Source organism: Malaclemys terrapin, chromosome 4, assembly GCF_027887155.1.
Source record: "Malaclemys terrapin pileata isolate rMalTer1 chromosome 4, rMalTer1.hap1, whole genome shotgun sequence".
Lineage (NCBI taxonomy): Eukaryota > Metazoa > Chordata > Testudines > Emydidae > Malaclemys > Malaclemys terrapin.
Genome location: NC_071508.1, coordinates 446,750 through 453,013, shown reverse-complemented (window position 1 = coordinate 453,013; position 6,264 = coordinate 446,750).

Sequence of the window (6,264 nt, the reverse complement as noted above, 5' to 3'; positions counted from 1 at the left end):
AGGAGTGATTAATAAGACTGGGACTTTTCAGCTTGGAAAAGAGACGACTAAGGCGGGATATGAGAGAGGTCTATAAAATCATGACTGGTGTGGAGAAAGTAAATAAGGAAGTGTTATTTACTCCTTCTCATAATACGGGAACTAGGGGTCACCAAATGACATTAATAGGCAGCAGGTTTAAAACAAACAAAAGGAAGTATTTCTTCACACAATGCACAGTCAACCTGTGGAACTCCTTGCCAGGGGATGTTGTGAAGGCCAAGGGTTCAAAAAAGAACTAGATACATTCATGCAGGATAGGTCCATCAATGGCTATTAGCCAGGATGGGCAGGGATGGTGTCCCTAGCCTCTGTTTGCCAGAAGCTGGGAATGGGCGACAGGGGATGGATCACTTGATGATTCCCTGTTCTGTTCATTCCCTCCGGGGCACTTGGCATTGGCCACTATCAGAAGACAGGAGACTGGGCTAGGTGGACCTTTGGTCTGAACAAGTCTGGCCACTTTTATGTTCTTATCCTCTATAACAGCCCATCATTTCCTTTTTTGACAGGGTTGTTGGGCTAGTAATTAGGGGGAAGCACTAGCCAGGATATATCTTGATTTTTGGTAAGGTTTTTGACACAGTCCTACAGGACAGTCTTATAAGCAAACCAGAGAAATGTGGTCTAGATTAAATTACTATAAGGTGGGTGTGACATTCTCTACCTTGGGGGAGCATGCTGGAACCCCCATAGTCCTCATTTTTATATAATCATGATCTCACATAGAAAGCAGGCCTTGTAAGGTATCCGGGGAAAGGTTATGATCTGCTGGGAGTCATTTCTCTATCCCTAGATGTGTATCTTTAGTGCATAGGAAGTTATGAGATTGTGTTGTGTGGTTGTCACTGAACCATGCTGTGAGTTGGGGAATCGCCCACATATTAGCTCCCCAGAGGCAACAGCAAGGAAAGTAACTAACACCCAGGCGGGGTGTGAAACAGCCCATCACCAGCCATTGTCTAGCAAGGGAGCTACAATGCAATGACTCACCTGCACGAGGCCACACCAGGGGAACTGCTCAGCCTGGCCTGGGGACTCAGCAACGCCCCCAGACAGGCCTGGACTTGTGTGTCCCAAGCCCATGGACTGAGGGTATGAAACAGACACAGGGGCCCCACGCTGGGCCTTTCTCCTCCCCCCACCTACACTGCAAGCAACAAGGGTGCGCAGAAGACTCCAGCTGAGGGGACTGGGCCAGGTTTCAAGGGTGAAATCTGTGTACTAGGAACTGCAATATCCAGTGGGCAGTCAGGAATGCAGTGGGGGGTTGGATGGGGCAGCAGGGGGCAGTCTGGGGTGGCGGTTCCGGGGGGGGTCAGGGGACATGGAGGGTGGATGGGGCAGGGGTCCCAGGGGGGCCATCAGGGACCAGTGGGGTTTGGATGGGGCAGGAGTCCAGGGGGGCCGTCAGGGGGCCAGAAGCGGGAGGGCAGATAGGGGGGTGGGGGCCAGGCCACGCCCCCCTCCCTTAACTGGCCCTCCATACAATTTCCAAAACCCGATGTGGCCCTCAGGCCAAAAAGTTTGCCCGCCCCTGGTGTAGAGGGTCCCCCCAGGAACCGGACGGAGCTGAGAGAGAGCACAGGGCCTCGGAGTGCATGACACCGATAGATGCGCACGGGAGATGGGGACGGCAAACAGAGGAGTTTGGCTACTTAGCCGTGCCGTGGTTCAGGTGGCAGACGGGCGCGGGGGACAGGGACAGCAGGGAGGATCTTTGGCTGGTTAGCCGTGCCATGGTCCTGTCCCTCGCTGGCAGGTCCTAGTGCTGCCCCAGTCACACTTCCCTGTGGCTGGGAACTCAGTTGCTCTCATGGTAAAAGACCCCTTGGGTTCTCCTGGGGCATTGGCCCTGCTCACAGGTTTGTGACCCCCCCTCTCTCCAGCTGCCCCGCTGCCCCCATTGCTTCTGTCTGACAACTGTCACTTCCAGCAGCCATGGAACCTTCCCGCCCCCAATGTTCCATCACCCCAAAGGCCATGGAACCTTCCCGCCCCAACGTTCCATCACCCCAAAGGCCATGGAACCTTCCTGCCCCCAATGTTCCATCACCCCAAAGGCCATGGAACCTTCCTGCCCCCAATGTTCCATCACCCCAAAGGCCATGGAACCTTCCCGACCCCAACATTCCATCACCCCATCATAAACATATAGCTACAGGTAGCATAAAATCCCTCCTTTACCTGTAAAGGGTTAAGAAGCTCAAATAACCTGGTTGGCACCTGACCAAAAGGACCAATAAGTGGAGAAGATACTTTCAAATCTGGGGGGGAAGGTTTTTGTTGGGGCTGTTGTTGTTCTCTCGGGAGACAAAGAGAGAGACCAAGCAAGTAATCCAGCTCCTACTGAATGATACATCTAAAAGTACAGAAATTGTAAGTAATAGCAAGGAAATGTGTTAGATTATCTTTTGTTTTAGCTTGTGAATTTTCCCTGTGCTAAGAGGGAGGTTTATCCCTGTTTGTGTAACTTTAAAGTTTTTCCTAGAGGGGAATCCTCTGTGTTTTGAATCTGATTACCCTGTAAACTACCTTCTATCCTGATTTTACAGAGGTGCTTCTTTTACTTTTTCTTTATAATAAAGTTCTGTTTTTTAAAAACCTGATTGGTTTTTAGTGTCCTAAAAACCCAAGGGGCTGGTCGGTGCTCACCTTGGTTACTCTCAAGCCTCCCCCAGGAAAGGGGGTGAAGGGGCTTGGGGGGATATTTTGGGGAAACAGGAACTCCAAGTGGTCCTTTTCCTGAATCTTTTTCTAACTCACTTGGTGGTGGCAGCAGTACCCATCCAAGGGCAAGGAAGGAATTTGTGCCTTGGGGAAGTTTTTAACCTAAGCTGGTAGAAATAAGCTTAGGGGGGTCTTTTATGCGGGTCCCCACATCTGTACCCTAGAGTTTAGAGTGGGGAGAGAACCCTGACATGGCGGCAGAGTGATGAGATCATTTTGACCCAGAAGCACAAACCTCAGGATATTAAAAGGATTTTTTCCCCCTTTCTTTTGGCTGCTTGGAAAGCAAGGGAGGTTTTTTTTTTTAAGAAGGACACTTTATTTTTGTTTTTTTAGCTGAGAGCAGTTGGAGGGTTTTTTTTCTCTGCCTCAGGGCAGAGTAGTTAAGTCCTGCAAGGGAATTCACAAGCTGTTTTTTTTTTCTTTCTAGCTCTCGGGTTAGGCTAGGCTAAGCGCAGGAAGGCTAGGCAGACAGAAAGTGATATCCAGAAAAAACTAGAATTAGCCAGATTTGAAGCTGAAGAGAGCCAGAAAGAACATGAAAGACAGATGGAGGCAAAAATGCTTGGAGACAGAAGTGGAGACAAAACGCTTTGAGGCAGAGGTGAAACGCTTCAATACAGAGAGCTGAAGCACTTAGATCTGGAAAGGGCTAAGATGGGTCTACCGAATAACCCCAACAATCCTTCCCCAAAAATCTACAAATGGGAGCAACTATGTCCACAGTATGATGAATCCAGTGATATTGCTGAATATTTCATCACCTTTGAGAGACCAGCCAGCCAGAGAGGACTTTGGTTTTATCCCACTGGCTAACCACAAGTCACACAAGCAATTCCCGTAGACACTCCAGTTTCCCAGTATCACCACCAGTGCCACTCGTTATGGGGACAAATGGTTATGAAAACCAATATCCCAGTAAAAGAAAAAAGGTTCTCCCGATCCCAAAGGACCAAGCCCCAGACCCAGGTTAATATACAAATCAGATCTTACCCACAAATCATGCTGTTGCCAATCTTTTAGAATCTAAAATCTAAAGGTTTATTCATAAAAGGAAAAAGATATAGATGAGAGCTAGAATTGATTAAATGGAATCAATTACATACAGTAATGGCAAAGTTCTTAGTTCAGGCTTGTAGCAGTGATGCAATAAACTGCAGGTTCCAATCAAGTCTCTGGAACATCCCCATCTGGGATGGGTCATTCAGTCCTTCTTCACATCTGTATCCTAGAGTTTGGAGTGGGGAGAGAACCCTGACAACCCCAAAGGCCATGGAACCTTCCCGCCCCCAACATTCCACCACAAACACCTGTCAGGGATGGTCTAGATAATACTTAGTCCTGCCATGAGTCCTCTCGAGGTCCCTTCCAGTCCTATGATTCTATGATCATCCCAAGGGCCATGGAACCTTCCCGTCCCCAACGTTCCATCACCGCAAGGGCCATGGAACCTTCCCGTCCCCAACGTTCCATCACCGCAAGGGCCATGGAACCTTCCAGTCCCCAACGTTCCATCACCCCCAAGGACCATGGAACCTTCCCGTCCCCAACGTTCCATCACCGCAAGGGCCATGGAACCTTCCCGTCCCCAACGTTCCATCACCGCAAGGACCATGGAACCTTCCCGTCCCCAACGTTCCATCACCGCAAGGGCCATGGAACCTTCCCGTCCCCAACGTTCCATCACCGCAAGGGCCATGGAACCTCCCTGTCCCCAACGTTCCATCACCGCAAGGGCCATGGAACCTTCCCGTCCCCAACGTTCCATCACCGCAAGGACCATGGAACCTCCCTGTCCCCAACGTTCCATCACCCCAAAGACCATGGAACCTTCCTTCTGCGTATTAAAGGGACTCCTCCCACAGGCAGCATTTCCTGTCTTGTAACCCAGCCCGACCCCATTTGAGGTGTTGGGGTCGCTGACCCTCTTCAAGGGGGTGCAGGGTAAGGGCTCCTCACAACCTGCCAGGAATTTAACCACTACAGCACACCCCATGGAGTCCAGCGAGACAGTTTATTTTTCTAGTCCGGGCACTGACCAGCCATTTGTGTGGGGTCAGAGCGAGGGGGGAACCACATTCCAGCCACAGGCAGGAGTGAGGGGCTGGAGCAAGGCCCTGTGGGGCTGAATCTAAGGGTTTGCATGAAAGCGACAGAGAGGGGATACAGAGGCATCCTGCATCTGCCGCACAGGGAGGGGGATGGGCAGCTTTTATTGACACCCGGATCTCGGGGAGCAGGGATGCTGCTGCGACCTCGCGGGGGAGACAGGACCGACGACGCAGGGATGGACCCATCAGCAATTCAGCTGGGGCCCCAGTGAGAACGAGGCGCGATGCACAGGCAGCTCCATGGGCCGCGCTCATGGGATCCCCTTCTCTAGCCGCTCAGCAGGGACGGCACCGCCTGTCCCTCTGCCGCTTCCTCTGGCTGCACCCCACGGTAATCTCCAGTGTCGGGGAGTCCAGATCGACTCCCGCACCTGTGCCAGCAACAAGGAGAGCGTTAGAGCCCAGGCAGAGGGGGACACGGTCGCTGGCAGCGTGGGTGGGCAGAGCTCTGGCAGGTCCCTTGGACCAGTTACCCCACAGGGGAGACGCAGCCACGTCCTGGGGGAAGCGTCTCCCTGCCCAAGGAACTGGCTTCCTGCCGTGAGCTCGTGTCACCAGACCGAGGGCTGGCGTCCCGGCAGGGCCATGCCAGTACCGATGCTGTGCTCGCCCGTAGGAGCCTCTGCCCTTAGCCCTTACCTGCCCACGCCTCCTCCCAGAGCAGTAACAGCTCCAGCCCCCCAGCGCCATGGCCAGCAGGAGAGCCCCTCGCAGCGTCCACAGTAGGATCTTCAGCCCCGGCTCCAGACGGCCGCACTCCTCCTCTGGCCCTGGCAAAGGGAGCAGGTGAGAGAGAGACGCCCGGCACCTCTGCCCCCCCTGCTCCTGCCGTGGTCCCTGTGACCTGCGGCCTAGCCAGGGAGCTGAGCCCAGCTCCTGGGGAAACGCCTGAGGGTTCCCCCACCCGGCCCGTGGACACTTCAGGAGATTCCCCCGGGATGTGCCTGCCAACGGGAGCCCAGGTGTTACCCCCGGCACCAGAACGTCCAGCTCCATCAGCGTCTGGCCCTGGAAGTACCAGGTCACCCGCAGCTGCCCGGCCCCCTCGTCTGCCCCATGTGGGGCCGCAGGGAAGCTGCATGTCAGGAGCACGTCGGAGCCCAGGAGCGCAGTCACCGGGGAGGGGTCGGTGGAGACGAGGAAAGCGCCAGCTGTGGGGGAAGCACAATACAGATCTGGGGTCCTGGGAGGAAAGGCCTCGTGTCCCATTCCCCCCACAGCCTGCCAGCCCCCTGCCCTGGAGCTGGGTGGGAGCTGGCACCCCCCAGAATGGAAAGGCCCCATGTCCCATTCCCCACCCCATCCCCCACCCTGAGCCAGCCAGCCCCCTGCCCTGGGGCTGGATCAGAGCTGGTGCCCCCTAGGGGCAGGGTTGCCAACTTTC